Source organism: Tyto alba, unplaced genomic scaffold (genome assembly GCF_018691265.1).
Source record: "Tyto alba isolate M040663 unplaced genomic scaffold, T.alba_DEE_v4.0 Super-Scaffold_32, whole genome shotgun sequence".
In the NCBI taxonomy this organism is placed as follows: domain Eukaryota; kingdom Metazoa; phylum Chordata; class Aves; order Strigiformes; family Tytonidae; genus Tyto; species Tyto alba.
The window spans coordinates 4,786,440-4,802,743 of NW_024881307.1; positions in this window are offsets into that span (position 1 = coordinate 4,786,440).

Sequence of the window (16,304 nt, forward strand, 5' to 3'; positions counted from 1 at the left end):
TATTTCAGAGAATCTGTATGTATTTAACTTTTCATTTGTGTTTCCTTCTGAAACCGTCCTCTAGCAATAATGGTCACATTTGTGTGCTTGAGTAGAATTTGGAGAAGGCTTCTCGGGTAAGAGAAAATGGTCTTGAAATAGTTCAAGGTATTACACAACTGTGATGCTTGAGCTCTGATATGAAGTTGCAAACAGCATTTTACCTGTGGAATTTGAAAATCACATGGGTTTGTATGCAGCTCAAAGCACTGTGAAATCTTACCTGTACAGACGTTGCACTTGGCCTCATACAGAAAATACTTAGGGTCAAGAAAAACTTGTTTCATATTTGTCAAAGCCACGTGAAGGGGCTTGGCCGAGTCTTGGGACAAATGCCATGCGCTCCATGTCTTTCTCTGGAAGTGGAAGAGAGGAATCAAAAGCAAATCAAGTTACAGGGGATGCTGTGAACTTAACGAAGCAGATGGCTGTGAAGTGCCGCATATGTTTGTGCTCTTGATAACCCTGTGAAAAGATAAACAAAGCAGGGGATGGCTGGGACATCCTGTCAAACGAGCTTTGCTACGACTTCCTTGCTGCCGTGTAGCCTGGCTGCAGAGCTGTCCGGGCAGCACAGGTTCTGGGGGCATGTGAAGTGTTGGGTCTGAGCTTCACACTTTGGAAGTCAATTTTGATGTATTGTGATACTTTTATTCCAGGTGCTTTTCTGGGACAGTGTGAGGGAGATGGGGGTGTCATAGCATAATTGCACCCTGCAACAGGAGGCAGGCAGGGCAGAGACCGCTGGACTGCTGGCATATGAGCCAGCTCCAGAGCTGGAAGCAGCATAATCACATCAGCACTGTGCTTGTGTTAATAAGTTCTGCTGCATCATTGCAGTAATTGGTATTTGCATAGCACTCTGCAAATATGAAAGCATTGCTTAAATGTAAATGATAGATAGGTTGGCTTCCAGCCTGCCTGTATAGCTTGCCCTCTCGGCTAATTAGACAGTTAGACACTGGATATGAATGTAAAATAAAGGATTGAATCAACTATCTTTTTAACAGTTTGGTTCTGACAGGACGGGCTTATTCCTCTTTGAATGTGTAGATGGGCTGTGAAACCATTTGAGCTGAGAGAACTGTTAGTAAAGGAACGTGCAGCATTTTGGGATCTTGATTCCACGAGGTGCTCTAAAAGCTATGGAAACAGCCATTTGTTAGGGTTTACTTAATGTGAGCTGTTGTGTGATGAGGTTTACAGTGCTTAGTGCCGTAACATGCTAACTTAAGAAGTTTTCATCCTTCTTGGTGGCAATGTGAATTTAAATTTGGGAGCATGCATAGCTTAGTTGGCTTGGGGTTTTACTGGATGCCGGCCATGTGCTTTTTAGCAATAGTAAACTCTGTCTTTGTCTTCTCATATAATTGTTTTAAACTGTAGTGCAGTTTGGGCAGGCAGTACAATATACACAGATAATGTATTCGAGATGACTAGAAAAGTTTCAAAACACGTATTATTCCTCTCTCCTATGGAAACTGTAATCATGGCAAATTAAAATAAGTGAGTTAGTATTTTATTCAATGGAAGTGAAGCTGAATACTTTGATATTTCACATGCACATAATAATACTTTCTTATTAGCTATTTCAGAACCCTGAAAATTTACACTACTTGGCAAAATAAGGCTTTGAATTCATAGCATGTAGGAGTTTAGGCTACTGCATCATTTGGAAATAGATTACTCTTTAACATAATGTATTTTAAGATTAATGATTTCAGAACTTTCTGAGCATCCATTCAAGAGAGCAGCTCCTTGGAACAATGTCTATTTTTATCAGGTTATTGCACAAAATCGGCATTGCATTCAAATATTACTGTCTTGCAGTATCATAATAAAATATATCATTTGGCTGCTGAAGTGATACTACAAAATGAGTATCGTTTTATCACAAAGCGAATGCATGTGAAACCAAACATCAGAAAGGAAGAATTATATGCTATGCTAGTAGGAGACAAAGACTAAAACACAACAGTGAAACAGTCTTGTAAAGGCCACCAAAGTTCAGAAAGGGAAAATAGCATCATAAAGAAAATCAGTCTTAATAAATTACCAGTCCTGTGGGAATTGTCTTGTACTCTGAAAAGTAATTCAGTGTTTTAGATCTCACCAGAATGATTAATGGACCAATTCTGCCAAAGATAGCATGTTTAAGCAAAACGTTAGCACTAAAAATGAAAGCTTAGTATTTTTGCAGCTGCCCATTGTAAAATTGGGTTCCTCTAAGGAAGAGGCAAAAATTAGAATACTTGCAAAGGAAGCTGGACCAGTGAAATAAAGCAGTTTAATTCTGACCCATCAGAGGAAACTGAAAGCACATCAGAAAGATAGATTATCCCCAGATAAGTTCATTTATGCCCTTTCCCCCAAAATCATCTCAGTTACCTTAGTCACTTGACTGTGGAATTAAATTTAGGAGCCTAGCCACTGCAGGTTTTCCGTCTAAGCAGAGATTTGACCTACTGGATTTGGTCTCCTGCTCTGAATTGCCCAATAAGGTTTTATCTTTCTCCATGGGCTCTGTGAAACCTAGTATAGCAACAGGGTGAATTTACCTCTCGTGGTGGCTTGAAGGTGCTTCTGGGCAGTGCACATTTCCCAATTCTTCTGACAAAAATACTGTCTGCGTTCAGACACGTTTCTGTTTGTTATCAGCTACCTCACATGCTTTTGTGATAATTTTCTGTATGATTGTGCCCGTTGCACAAAAAAAAAAAAAAACACCACACTTTAGTATAGCATCTAGTTTGGCAGCTGGAAATAATTTGCCCTATCCAATACTTGGACAAGCTCTTTGATAGTTAAAAATTCTGAAGGCTAATTCCCCTTTGGCATATGTTGGAGCAGCACTGCTAAAATGTTCAGCGTATGAGAGAGGAAGGCCAGGCGTGTATCTAGAGTTTCTAGGTGAATCAACCCAATTCCCATTAGCTTTGCTGTAGGTAGTGCTTTTAAGTCACGCAGATGCTTTACAGCACTCCAACCTCCTGCAGGACATGTCAGTGATTTACACAAACCCTGCTACCCAGGAAGAACAAGTTGTACATTAGTACTTGAGAAGTATGAAATTAATTAATCCCTTTTCTGTTGAAGCAGGTGGCACACAAAGGTCTATCAGGTACGCTATTCTGGATCAACATATGATTTACATATGCGTGTCTTCCTCATGGAGATGAGTCAGAGGCTAAAGAGTTTCAGTCCAGTAAGGAACTGAGTACCTCTTCTAAGTTTTTATACATGCTTGATTTTTCCTGAGAGGGAGAGAGCAGGGACTGAACATTTTCACTGATATCACTGATATCTCAAATTATAATGGGATGGATGGAGAGTATCAGGAGAGTAAAAATCACAAGCCTGGGCTGCAGCAAGCCAACCAGACTCTGCTTCCCCTGTGGCTGGTGCTGTTCCCATCCCTTTGATGTTCTCTGTATTTCACTCCTGACATTGTTTCCCTTTTTATATTTCTAGCCTATTAAACACTCTTTAGCTGGAGGTTTTGCTCTGTAAAGTGCTCTGTTCATGCAATGCAATATATACTGGTCTATCAGTAATTATTTACAATCTGAAGGTAGGTTTTCAATCCTTGAAACTGCCCATTTTGTGATTTGATTTTCAAAACTGTGGAAATGCTGCCTGTGTGAAACGTGTTGCTTTGTAATTGTGTATCTGCCTTGGATATGCGAGCGCTGTGACTATGCAATGTCAATTAAGTGGATAGAGATACTTTTGCAGTCATGGTAAACATGAATATGGATTTTCTTATGTGCGTTTTTCCTGGGTTTTCCTTTAGCAAACAAAACGGCTGTAATACTAGTAGAGTGTGCAGGAGAGGGAGCTTTCACTTTTGGATGTCGCATCATTGGTTGCGATTAGTTCCTTTGGTTTTGTGAGTGTGGGGTGTCATTGCATTAGAAAGCATGTTTATAGAGATAATCCACTTATCAGGCCAAGAACACATTCTCTCTCTACTAGACAACAAATTAGTTCTTTCCTCACTGAGAGAGATAATAAGGGATACCCTAACCTGGAGGAACAGGGGAGGGCACGGCATGAAGCTGACAAGATCAGAAACAAAAGTAGAAGCAGGAGATGAAAAATACATTTATTGAAGAATGGCTGCAAACTACAAGTGATCTGCTGCAGCAACTCATTCATCAAGAGAATTTGGCCTTGCCTCACTGTAATCTAAATTGAATCTACTTTAGATTCCAAGCAAGGGATGGGAATCCTTTCCTGAACCAAAACAAGCCTTGCCACCTCCTACCTTTTCATTACTCATTCCTTAATTTGTTTGGGTTTGTTATGTAGGACACTCAGGAAGAATAGCTTAAAGCTCTGTGTGCTTGTGCTAAATCTGATGTTATAATCACTGCTTTGCTGTACACTGGGTTGATTTTTGATGCATTTACAGCACCCAGGGCCGGTAGTGTGCCTCTGCCTGGAGCCCTGAGGGACTTGGGTGTGAACATCTTTCTCATCTTTCCTGAGCACTGAACTACTTGCACTGCTACCTGACTTGGTCTGGGAGAGCCCACTACAGCCTTGGGCTCAAGCAGTTTCTCCATTTTTTTTCATTCTAAAAATCAGTTCCGCTCATGCCTACATACATCGATCAAAACCCTCCTGGAAGAAGGGGTTGGAAGATAATTTTCTTCATTTTTGAGATATCATGCTTGCTGACCTACTTTCTGTTCTTGCATTGTAGGTTGATAAACAGCAAAACTTGGCTTCCTAGTCTGTGCATGTCTGGGAAGACTAAATGGCATAATTCCTTCCCTGAGGCTCATCAGGATTCCCGGCACCTGAACTGAGGTTCAGACTGTGCTCAGGGCCGTGGGAGCAGTCTTTATTCAGTACTCTATTGCCAATTCCCTCTTAAAATATGCGCTGTATTTTTTCTGCGACTATTTCCTGAGAAGTGAAAGGAGATGAGATTTGGGCATTGATTCCAGTAGAGATTTCTGTAATGTGGGGCATGTCAGGACGCTGCCTTGGAGCATGTCCCAAACCATTGTGTTACCTCATAATTTTCAAACTCCTTGCCTGATTCTTTGACATGCGCTCCTCGGTGTCTCACCTCCCTTGCTCCTGGAAACCCATCTCAGTTCTGGGGTGTTTCCTTCCCTATGAATACCCTGCTGCCTTACAGAAATCTCCTGTGATCCTGCGGGTGCGAGCTCCGTAGTCTGGTCACTGTCTCAGTGCCAGAAATCTTCTCATACCTGCATATATAGTTCCCATACAACTAATTGGTCTCCTGCTGATTCTGAACAACATGCCTAGATCTGAACAAAATGTTGGGTTGAGCAGGTTGCTATGCCCCAAGGGTAAAGAGGCTAGTTGCAAGTTCAGGACATGGACAAAACCTGCCCGCAAGCAGTGGGAGAGAGCAGTGCTCTGGGGAATGGGAGAATGGAGCGCCTAAACAGGGATGGTAAGAGTGGCTTGGAAGACCTTTGGAGTGAAAGAAAATCAAATGATGGAGTTGAGGGAGTATGGGGATGCTTCTTGTGAATTTGCTGGAAGAAAAGGCAAATTATTAATTTCCCTGCAGAATTGAAGGTACGGAAAGGTTTAAACATACCCAGTCAACCAGAGCGTATGTAGTTTATATATCTGAAGTCCTAACTGACAGCGAGTTTTCTGCCATCTCTATCTCAATGCTCATCGGGACTGCGTGCCCTATTTTAGTATTGTGTGCCGGTTTGTACTTGCCGGCCTCCTCATGGAAAGTATTCTCTGCCACGTGAGATAAGTGGGTGATAAAACGCTTAGTAACAACCAGCTGGTAATGGGAGTAAGGATTGTGGGAACGCTGCTTCCTTCCCACTTCCGAGAACTGCTCTAAAAACCAAGAACCTCTATCACATGTGAACTGCACTCTAGACCGCTTCAGGCAAGGGCTGGGAAGCTTTGTTCTGGTTGCAGTAGGAAATTCCAGTCGAAACCAAGACTGGGTTGGCCTCGTTAGAGCAGGACACAGGCAGCAAAACATCTCTTTTCCCCAGATGCCTTTCTTGTTGATGAGGTGAGTACTGGGGTCTGTAATTTAATGCATCCAGCCACTTGTGATCCAGTAATTGTGCTATCTTCTCCTACAACCTGCTTTAACGACACCTTGTGCTCTATTCTGATTTTTCTGCCTAAAATTTTCTCTCGGATGCTACTCAGCACTTTGATTCAGTTTGGCACATACATATCTGGTGCTACTACCATTTTTTTACATTTTGAGCTGAAAAGTGTTCAGGGAGATTTTTCAGGAATGTAGAGACACCCCATGAAATAGCAGCTGATGAAATTGAAACTGACTGATGTATTTCAAATTGTTAATAATTATATTGGGGGGGGGTGTCAGCATAAATATTTAATATTTTTTTAACAAAATGGTTTTTTAAAATAATTTTTCAACAGCTGGAAATAAGAAATTAGCAAGTGACAGTCTTAACATGCAGCTGATGAGCTTTTCTGCCTGCTTTGATAAATGCCAGGTCGTACTTTCCATTGTTAAGCCCAAGTTTTGCTCAAGTAGACTGGGCCAGAGAAGGTTATTGTCTCAGAGCTGTCTGTGTGGGCTCTTTGAAGTGTAAGCTCTTTTATTTTCTGCAATAGTGTTTCCATGTGACCCGGAAATGCTGCCACTGTTAGTGTAAGTAGACCCCTTTGGTGACAATGCCAATACTCGGATCACAACCAGAACAAGTCGGGGAGGTCACTCCTTCTCTCAGCGGGGCATTTGTCTGTGTTGTATTTTCCAAATGTAAGCAGAAGACTTGAACCTTCCAAGCCAGCATTTTGGCTTTGAGACTAAAATAGCACACAGGAAAATCTATATGCTGCTGGAGATGTTCTTGGCTGCATTAGATCTTCCTTATCAATCTAAGAGTGCATTGGGAATTGTGCTCTGGATTCCCAGACTTGTGGTCAGTGTTGCTCTGTTTCATGCTTGTTTTGAGTGTGAGGCATGGAACAACTGTTAGGCTGGCTGATGACCATTTTCACTGGAAAACAGTAAATTAGCAGAACATGGAGTCAGTTTATAGAGAATTGTAGCTATTTGCATATTTAATAATTAAATGCAAATGACCTAATGCCCCAAGAAGGAAAAAAGTATGGGAAGAGGAGGAAAAAAACAGGAAACGTTTAATTCTGAGATATCCCCAAGAGGAAAGCTGATTTTATTCCTGGATTTCAGTCTGTCAGGAGCTCTCTGAAGTTAAAGACAAAGGCAAAGGCTTTCAGTACTTTGAAATACTAAAGTGCTTCTTGTTTGCTTGTTGGCACCCATATGTTCCAAAAGCATGATAGAAGATGGGGAAAGAAGAGACTGTAAAGCTTTGCCTAGAAAGGGAAATGAGGTGAGAAGGTTTTGCTGAGCAAGATGCATATGGGAAGGAGAAAAACCGATATTGCTAAACAAGCCCATGTGTGATCATGGGACAACAATGAAGGTATGGGGGTCAGGGGCAGGGCGGAGGCTCTGTAACCTGGTTAAAATTAAAACAGGAAACAGGAAGTTACGGGCCCTCACCCCAACCCCAGATTTAATCTGTGGCCTTGAGCAAATCACTTCACCTTGATCTACCTCTGTTCCCACTCTTCATTGTGGGAGGGGGAGGATTTGACACCTCCTGGGTTCAGATGCTAAGAGACCTGATCAGTTTATGAATGGATATGTATGCAGTACCTGCTGAAATCAGAAGTAGGTGCAGAACTGACCCTACTTGTCTGTATTGTCTTTCAAATTCTACATTTACGGACACCACAGTAGCTGGGAAAAGAAAACGATACTTAATGCCCTGTTACAGTTTAGGAGCACTCTGGCATTATAGAGAAAGCATGATTCTTTCTAAACTGAAATAAGCTTCCAGCTTTTGTTGAAGATGTGTGAAATTATATTTCTGCCTCAGAAATAGCTTTGTATTTGTGCCTTCAGTACATTGCACTGATGTGTTTATTTCTTCATTTCTTGGAGAAACAACCAGTGTTGATACTTATTTGTGTGTTATTGCTCTTAGATGCTGGGAAAGGGTGGTAATGTCTGTGGTATGTGAGAAAAAGACTATTTATAGAACAAACATCTCCTTTGTTAGGAAGCGTCATTCCTTGTAGGGTTTACATCGGGATGGGTGTAGGAGGAGGAAAGCCTATTGTCAAAGCAGGGGGAGTTGCCCTCTGTAGTGAGCAATCCAAAACCCACGGAGCACCTCGCACCATGGCTGGCCAGGAGCGGGGAGTAGCTGCTGGAGTAGGGAGAACAGTTATATGCAGGAGATGAGACCATGATCCTTGCCGGGCAAATGGAGTATGTTTAAGTGCAGCTGACTGAGAACAGCTGTCAGGGCTCTGTTTTATAGTGCACAGCTTGGTTTTTAATGTAATGAAATTTCTGCCATAAAGCTGATGTATTTCATAGAATACGTTAATTTTGTTCTTTTCCCAAAGGCTTTGTTCAAAGACACTTTTGGCAAAAAGTGGACACCCCATCACCATTAGCTCACCACACATGAGGGTTCAGAGTGATCTCTCCTTCCCTCAGCATCCCAGCTATTGTTCTGCTGATCCTGTACAGAAAAGCAAGCCCATAGAGAGTCTTGATAATATAAAATGTCTTGGGGTCATAGAATGAAAACTGTACTTCCAGAAACATTTTAAATCAAGGATTGTTCACGTTGAGTGACAGAAGTATTAACTAGCTCCTGTAGATGTACTGCGAGCATCCTGAGTGCATGAATGATCAGAATTTAGTAACTCGTGTACTGTTAGGGGCTGGTGGCCATGTGTAGTGCCATTGGAATGGAAATGAGCGTGCCAGTCTTTAGTGGGTCACATAAGTAGCCTTTCACCTCATTCTTACTGGGCATTTGTGACCACGTGGATGGCTTCCAACGTAACCACTTTTACATAGAGGGAGATATATGTGTGTCTCGAAGCAGAAGACGTTGTAACCCCGCCGTAGAAGGCCACCAAATCTGGCACGGTTTGCCCTTAGTGAAGCCATGTTAGCTGTCACCAATCACCTCCTACTTACCCATGTGCCCTAGCACAGTTTCCAGGAGGATTTGCTCCATGATTTTGCTGGGCACATAGGTGAGATGGACTGGCTTGTAGTTCCCTAGGTCTTCCTTTTTTTCCTTTTTTAAAAAGGGGAATTTTTTCCCCTTTTCTAGTCAGCAGGAACTTCACTGGACTGCCACAACTTCTCAACTATGATGGATAGTAGCTTAGTCACTCCATCCACCAGGTCCCTCAGGACCTGTGGATGCATCTCATCAGGTCCTGTGGACTTGGGCACCCTCACATTCCTTGGATGGTGTCTCAGATGGGTATTTTGGCATGTATGAGAATGATCAGGGAGTGTACATCAACGGTGTCCCTTGGTTTTGAGTTGGACAGCCCCGTCTCCACTAGAAGGAAATTGTTTCTGTTTCCAAAGTAAGTACCTTTCAACAAGTTGGGTTTGGGCTTGTTTAGTTTTGAGGGTGGGTAGGTAATAATGGCACTTGACCTTTAGGACCAAGAATGCTCTTGAACTTGATTCATCCTCCATATGTTGCTGGCAGTTGGTGCTAATTTTTAGTGCTTGCCAAAACACAGACAAGCTGATGACCTAGTTTCAGCTGACCTTGGAATAAGCAACCTCTGTGACCTTCGAGCAATTACATGACTCAGGTAGCTGGCTATCCTGTCTGCTGGCTGCGGAGCTAAGGGTGCTTTTGTTATGCTCTGTTCAGGGGCTGCTGGTAAATTGAATTATTCCCCGTGCCTTACAACTTGTCCAATCTCACAGACATTTTTTGATTTCTTATTATTTTATTTATCTTAAAGAACTGGCTGATAGCTGGCAGGAACGTGCAGAGATCTGTACCTGATATCAACAGTTACGGATTCGTTCTTCTCAGAACATTGGGGTTTTTTAATTATAGACAAAGCCAGCGTTTTATATAGTCTGCAGCTTCTTGTAAAAAGTAATGACTCACTGGAATTGGTTACTGCATGCAATACAGTCTATTTTTGTGTAGTGTCTCCTCTGCTCAATGTAAATCACCTGATCTTTAGAGGCACCATGGAGCAAAGAGTAAGTGCCCATCGGCTGGGCAGTGAGAGAGGACAAGGGCAGGTAAAGCTTGCAGATAATGGTACACAAGTTGGCAAGGCCCGGGTAATGCAGAATAACAGAGAAAGTAAGGGTTCCTGTGGGAGGGCCAGGAGTTGGGAAGGGCAAGGATGGTAGCAGGAGGAGTGAGGGAGGGGAGGAAGGCAAGGCAAGCAAGTGGAGTGGGGCAGAGCTGGTACTGTATGCCAGGGTTTGGTCTGGAGAGGAATTTCTGCATCCCTCCTGCTTTTATCAAGTCACAGGCATCTATTTCTGAAGCCCTTATCAAGATGGTGCATCACATAAGTGCTTTATGGCCAAATGCTTTGAGAATTCGACAGGCACCAACAGAAGAGTTATTCTGTCGCAGGGGTTTCATGGTTTTGCTAAATCAAGAACTTCGGCTCTTTGGGGTGAAAGGGGAGCACTTGCACTTGCACAAAAAATGTGATATCGCAGCTGAATCAATTACAGTGTTTGACTTTAATGTAGGTTTGCACCTGTGTTTTTTCTAAGAGAATTGATGTACCTCTGTAGAGTTCCACAGTTACCGGGGAAAAAAATGTAAGTGATGCTGATACAACATTTATTAGAAGATAAAGTCAGGAGAGTTTTCATAGAGAAATTACTTTAATCAGTCACTAGCTGGGACACTGACAAACTCACAGGCGTTAAATCATGGGACAGAAAGACTACACTGAGCTCTTACTCCAGCATTTGTAAAGCATCTTGTCTGTGAAGGGGACTGTCTGAGGTGAATAATTAACAGTAATAACACCAGATGGCAAGGGGATGTGGCTAGAAAAGACGAGGAGAACACAGAAACAGTGACACAGCTTCTGTATTGCCTGAAAAATGTCTCCGAGCAGAGGAGCTCGGCTTTCCCTCCGGCGCCGCGGAGGGGACAGCGCTATCTGCCGGGCCCGCAGGGCAGTGCCCGTGTTTTCCAGGATTGCACAGCACCCTTATTTTACCTCCTGCCCACAACACACGCTTACCTACATATGTACACGCACATACATGTGCTCTCTCTCCTCTGTTCCACCCCCCCCAGGGATTTCTCCGTTTAATCTCTCCTTTCCTGTACAGTATCTGGCCTCTGGGTGGAAACTTAGCATTACTCTGAATTTGTTTGTGGTTTTGTTTTCTGTTTTTTTCTTTGTTTAAAGTTAATAAAGCAGCTACTAAAAGTAAGCAAACTGTAGCAGAATACCTATCCAGGAGAAGGTGCCTGCTTAGACGCTGAAGTGCTAGCAAGGAATTCCCTTTGAAAAATGGTGGGTTTGAAGGAGAAAGTGACCTTTTACAGATTCAAAGCTCTGTGTAACTTCTGCTGTTTTACACAGTACCTTTGAATTTGACCGGGTAGATGTTCCTCATTGTCAGAAGACAAAAGACCTTTCAATTCTGTTGTACTGAAGCTGGAAAAATTATTTCTCATTTCTCTTTCCGGTACAAAAAAGAGTTTCTTGGAATCTTTTGTATTTCTTGGAATCCTTCGTATTTCCTGGAGTCCTGTGAAAACAAACCACATTTGAGAAGTAGCCCAGAGCTGTTTTCTAGGGGACTTGGAAACTAACTTGAAGGTGTATGTCCGTGTTTATTGACAGCTGGGAGGAGATTCAGCCTTGCTCACTGTTTAAGGAAAAAAAAAAAAGCAGCAGCTAGCACTTCAGTCAGCCAAGGTAAGACAGTAACACTTGGTGAAGAAGCTTTTCTTTACACAAATGCTATCATTGTATGGTGCTAAAATAATTGATGCATTTGTGTGTTTTACTAGCAGTAAGAATTCAGAAATTAAATGAGCAAATGTGAATGAATATGTGTGGCAATCTGACACGCTAATGGATTTTCATCCGCTGCTAAAGTGAATGAGCTGAGGAGAGGCCTAAAAGCATGTCTGTGAAAGTGCCACCTCGTTAGTCTCCAGATTGGTAAAACAGCACTTCAGTTACAGCACACAAAGGCTTGCCTATGTGCATATGCACTGCTTGATTTTATTGGCATTGAGTCCCAGAAAACAATACGTCAAAAGTACCTGGACCAACACCAGAGCTTAGAATTTCCAGGATGTATATAACAACACCCCTCTATATACAGCCTGTATTAAAGGTCTGAAAAAATGTGTTTGTTTAGTTGCTGACCACAGAGTGTTAGCAACATGCAGGAATGTAGCTCAGTGTGTTTCCTGGACGCACAGGGGAGGATTTTCAACCCAGCCTTCAGAGAGCACCTGCTGCTGCTCAGAGGGATCCAAGTCCCCAGACCCTGCCCGTCCTCTGTGCATGCGCAGGCTCTGGCTTACACAGGACTGTTCGGCATTTGAGGAAGTATTTCCCGGACAGGGAGCACCACCATGAAAAGCATTAAAGGCTCACAAAACAGCTCGGGCAGTCTGCTTGCCAGGGCAGTTACTTCTCATTCACACTCTAATATCTAGTCCTCCTTATTCTTAGTCCTGACAGGAAAACAGTTCTCGGAGCCAAGGATAAATAGAGGCAGCCTGTGCTTGCTCTGGGAGAGAAGGATGGCAAAGGGACTGCGCCTCGTGGGTCCCCAGTGAAAGCAGAAGGGGAGAGCAGGCAACATTAAGGGGTCAGAATATTGCCTTGGAAAGCAGTTGGCCTCTTCTGCAGGCATGAAGGAAGCTAAGACAAGCTTAGGTAGCAGTAGTAAATCACAAACATGCGCAATCTGTATACGGTGGAAAGAGACCCTGCAGCATGTATGTGACAGAACACAGAGCGGTTGCTCGGTGTGGAGCATAGCGTTTGGGAATCACAGGGGTATGCACGTGGGGAACCCAACTGTTCTGTTGCATGGGGAAATAGCTCTGGCAAAAAATGATGCAGTGCAAATGCAGGCAGGTGTTTGTACAGAGAGAGCGTGTAAGATAGCACAGTCACTCTGGGTACCTGCATCTGAAAAGCGGCGATGGGGACTGACCTTCCTGAATACTGGGGCGTTGAGAAGGGCGAGTGGCTGGGGCCGGGAGCACCTGAACGCTGCAGACCTAGTCCCTGGCACTGGGAACTGTGCATCAGCTGGGAATGTAGCTCTGCAGATGGGAAGATGCGTGAAGAGTATAGCTGGAGTTGTCTGTAGCGTGGAGTATACGATGGGGACCCAGACGTTGGCAGGTACATGGAGAATGCATTTCAAACTTGAGTGTGAAAAAGAGAGAACTGAATGAGCTTTTATAACCCTCCAGGCATCCTGTAAAGGCAACTAGAGAAGTCTTCCCTTGCTATAGATTTCTGTAGAATGGTTTTTAAAGTGTGTGGGAAGGACGCCTACCTCTATTAAATTCAACATTTTTAAATTGGTAAACATTATCCTGTACGACTTCTCTGCAAACCGTTACTGGTCTCGTACTGGCTAGAGGCTGCTCTGCGGGAGCAGCAGTGAGTGAGTGTAAAGGGTGCTCTCTCCATTTTCCTGCTTTCTCTTCCAGCAGTTGTGCATCAGGCGATTGCACCGCTGTTATTTGGTTGTTGCACAGCTCTGGTGGCCTTGAGGTTGGAATGGTTGTCTAGGAGCAGTTGATCCCAGTGGTGGGTACATGTTGGCTCCTGACAGTCAGGAGGAGCTGTGCAAGGAATGAGCTTTGCTGATGTTTAGCTGCACAATAAAGAGGAGGACATTTGCACTGAAGAGAGCTGATGTGATTGTGGATGGCAGAGGAAGCTGCCGAGACGGCTGTCACAGGGAGGCCAGACACACAGGTTTTGTGTTCCCACTGCCATAGCCTGGCTCAGGGACCATGAAGTGAGGGATTAGTGTGGGGGCAGGGTGCTGGAATTATTTTTATCTCCTCATCTTGTTGTGCCTGTGTAAAAGTGCCAGCCTTTTCTATTTTTTTTTTCCTTTTTTTTTTTTTTTTTTTTCCTCTTTCCTGTGAAGCATTAACTGGGTGGGTTGCCATAGCAACCCCCACATGATAAGTTGGGCTGCTTCTTGCAGCATTCAAAATTTCTCTCTCTCAACATTCAGTCCCCTCACCATTTCTCCTGGAGTGCCAAAATGGCTGAGGGCTTTGTGGTGCCGAGCATCCTGCACCCTAAGGCTTACGCCTGTCCCCAGCCTGTTCACTGGAGGCACTGGGGCTGTGTTAGGGCAAGAAAGAGCAGCTCTGCATCCTTGCGTTGGATGGGGTTTGGAGAATACATGCTCTCCATCTCTTTTGCATTACACCAGGGCTGAAAATTTAAACAAACTTCCAATGTGGCATCCGTTTATTTGCAAGTTTTCCTGAAGAGGTCTGGGCAGCATTTGTTGCCTGTTCAAAACAAGCACATGGAGGCATTGGAGTGGTTCCCAGCTAAAACCAGATTATAGTGAGAATGAAAGCATCTTCCCCTTCCATTCTAAAAACACACAGTATCCCTGAATAAGTCCAGAGACATTTTTCTTAAAAAAAGAAGCAACACAGGTTCTGGCAATTTAATAAACCAGACTAACTACAAGTATTTATTTCAAATCACCTTTGGTTTTGTCTGTAGTACATGAAGCATGCTCTAGGTGAAGATTAAACTTCTCCAGAGATGGTGGAGAGAGTGTGATCTCCATTTGCTTCCCTGACCCATAGCTTTTTGTGTTACAATTCACCCATATCGAAGCCCGGTTTCACCAGAGCTTTTCTTCATCTCTGAACCCAATTTCCCCTCTTCAAATAGCAGCCAGAATACCAGTCTAGCATGAAGTGCTTGAGATCTGTACATGAGTGATTCCGAGTGGATGCAGAGCAGCCCCAAGGAGAGGGTCTTGGGGGTGTTGGTGGGGGGGAAAACTGCCCGTGAGGCAGCACCGTGCGCTGGCAGCCCAGAACCCACCCGTGCCCTGGGCTGCAGCCAGAGCAGGGGGGGCAGCAGGGCCAGGGGGGGGATTCTCCCCCTCTGCTCCGCTCTGGGGAGACCCCCCTGCAGTGCTGGGGCCAGCTCGGGGGCCCCCAACAGCAGAAGGACCTGGAGCTGCTCGAGCGGGGCCAGGGGAGGCCACGGAGATGCTGGGGGGGCTGGTGCAGCTCCCCTGGGAGGCCGGGCTGAGAGAGTTGGGGGGGGTCAGCCTAAAAAAAACTGCCAGAGGGCAGATTTAGATAAGATCTAAGGCAGAAATTGTTCCCTGTGCGGGGGGTGAGGCGCTGGCCCAGGGTGCCCAGAGCAGCTGTGGCTGCCCCCTCCCTGGAAGGGTTCAAGGCCAGGTTGGACGGGGCTGAGAGCACCCTGGGCTGGGGGAAGGGGGCCCTGCCCGGGGCAGGGGGTTGGGACTGGATGGGCTTTAATGTCCCTTCCAACCCAAACCAGCCTGTGATTTTATGACAATGCATTACTTTTTTCGGATGTTTGTCAGTGTAATTTAAATGGCTTAGCAGGTGAGTTCTGGAGTGTCTGGGGTTAGAGGAGAAATAAGGCTTCTGTTTGTATCTGGGGGAGCACCGAGGCACCTGACGGCAGGGCTGTGCTAAGGCAGAAGTAGAAAGGGTTGAAGGGTCAGTCAGGCTGCCGACCGAATCAGTGGTGTAGAGCTGCTGCTTCCTCTTAATCCTCTCAGACCCTCTCTCTCCTGCCTGGCAGGATTTTCCATAATAGATGTAATTGGAGCAGCCGTAGCACAAAGAGTACAGCTCTGCTGATCCGCGCTCTGTGTTTTCTGGCAGCGCACCTGGCTTCCTGAGAACAGATGTGATTTCCACCGTACTTCAGGAAACAGGTGGTTGTCAAATGAGATAGCTGGGGACATTGTCCAGTAGTTCCTGTGTCTATAAAAAACCCACCATCAGCACTCATCCACCACACACGGGCTGGATTGTTCCAGAAGAGTTAGGAGCAAGTCCCATGGTTTAGCCTGCCCTTGCCTTTGTTGAGTTGTTGTGAGTATAGCAAGGGGCAATGGGAGAAAAGCAAACGGCTTAAGGGAGAAGCTACATCCTTCCATCATCTCTGGGTATTGTGGCTGCCGTTTTGTCTTCCTGTGGAGAAAAGTCAGATTTTAAGATTCGGATATTCCTGATGGACGGCTTCTAAGGGGGCGACTGGAAGTGTGTTGCTGGCACCTGCAGGCCACTGACTCACAAGCTGTTGATCTCTGTAGTCACACCTGGCTCCTAGGAGATATATTAAATAGGTGTTTTCTTTGAGTGGTTTGCTGGGAGGAGTGCGCAGTAACCCAA